This window comes from Anneissia japonica, unplaced genomic scaffold (assembly GCF_011630105.1).
Source record: "Anneissia japonica isolate Jap-2015-1 unplaced genomic scaffold, ASM1163010v1 scaffold287602_len1038180_cov171, whole genome shotgun sequence".
NCBI lineage: Eukaryota > Metazoa > Echinodermata > Crinoidea > Comatulida > Comatulidae > Anneissia > Anneissia japonica.
Genome location: NW_022734061.1, coordinates 447,749 through 449,788, shown reverse-complemented (window position 1 = coordinate 449,788; position 2,040 = coordinate 447,749).

Below are 2,040 nucleotides of genomic sequence, written 5' to 3'. Positions count from 1 at the left end.
TTATTTTTTAAGGAAAAAAAGGAAAAATATATTCAAATTGAAGTGCGAGAGTGTAATTTCCGGCCATCTAGAGATGCCCTAATCATAAATTTTCTTACCTCAGCCCCAACCATGGTGGGTGGTTCCTCCGTCTGTGAAAGTCCCTCCCTGGTTCACCTCTCTTTCGAATTCCTGGATCTGCCACTGTTGATTTATTATATAATTATTTTTTCGCTTATCTATAATGCGTCTATTGCAATTTTCACTTTATCCTCTCAAACAGTCCTAAGAACGTTCAGAGTGCGCTACTTCACATGGGGGATTCGCCCCCTTGACCGCGCCGGGGTCATACGTAATTCGCATAACGGCTCCCCCCTTTCAAAATCCTGGCTACGTCCCTGAGTTGAGTTCCTTTCAGTTCCTAGACTAGGACCAGGCCTCCTACTACAGTATAGAGGCCTAGTCCAAGACCTTGTTGCAAATCCCAACTCACATTGCCTATAATGCCTAGCATAGGGCTCGTGATCGAGGTACCCTGACCATTAAAAGTTAGCAGACGCACTGGAAGCGTTGAATCAGACATTGAATTTTGCAATTACATTTTGATTTTAACATGGACTTTTGCTGCGTATGGCACCCCATAGACCTGAGCCTGCCTTTAAATGCAGTTGAGTGAGTTTTTCATGATAGGGCAGTTAGCCATATGCTTATATATTGTTAAGGATATGCCTAATTTGTTTACTGCAATATGCATAATAGTGTATATGAATTAAAGATTATTTAAAGAAAAATAAAAGATCAAGCCAACCTTGCACTATTATGAACAAAGTGTACTTGGGGATAGGCAAATAACATTGAGAGTTGCAGTGATGACGTAATGATTTCGTTTTCTTTTCATATAGGATTCTAATACATACCATAACATTATTACTAGGCCCTATTATTATTAATAATGTTAGCCATCTTTCTTTGAAAGACATTGGCCAACAAATAGACACCGCTGTCTAACTGGTGAAAGTCACCAACCGAACTCGACTCAAGCGTAGCGAAGCAAAACATGGTGCAAAAAAAAAAAGGAAAAAAAAGAAAGAAAAAAAACCAAAAAAAACATGCACCCTTAATTCGTAGTCGTTACGCTACATCCATCCAATAGAAAACTTTAAAAAAGCATATTTAGTCATTAACATTGCATCATGATATTGGGAAAATATAAATCTATTGTTGTTTTAATTACATTTCTGTTGATTTCATATTATAAATAAATTGTATATTTGCATTGCTATAAATTAGTTCTAATTCTAGGTCTATTGATTCTTACATCAATAAAAAATAAAATCATAAAGAATAGGCCTATGTCATTTTTGTATGAAAACATGCCAAAAAAAAACCCTATTAAGGGGAAAATTTCACGTTTTTGGTTAATGTTCCCTGAATAGGGACACCCCTATTCAGGAGACACCCCTATTAAGGAACACTTTTTCCGTCCCAAAGGTGTCTGTCCCCTTGGGGTTCTACTGTAATAAGATATTTTCCACAAAAAGAGGGCGCTCCTTTCGTTACTAATCTAGAGTTCCTATAGGAACTCTATACTAAACCACAGCCGTACTGAACGAAGTAGATATGTAGGCCTACGTTCGAAAAAATCGATTTAATGGGCGGATGTCGACGTTCAGAATGCACTATTGAATATTCATGATTAAACGTCACGGTAGTTCAGATGTTTCAGATGAAAAAGATTATCTTATGCCAACTGGTATTTATTTAGCTTAAATTTATACACTCTAAGCTATAAATATTATTACAATAATTGCTTTAATGTTGAAATTTTTAAATACATCAGTGATTTGTTTTTGCTAATTCAACACCAGGTAGCTAGTGATCATTGAATAACTGTAAATTATATAGAAATCAATCAAACGCTAAAAATGTGGTCCGGAGTAGCAGTAGTTTGGCTTATCGAACAATCTTTGAAATTCAAACGTGGGTCGTTCTAAATGAAAACGATGTGGATCGTTCGCCTTTAGAACGAGCCACGGCTTAGCGTTGCTTACTTGCCATTTC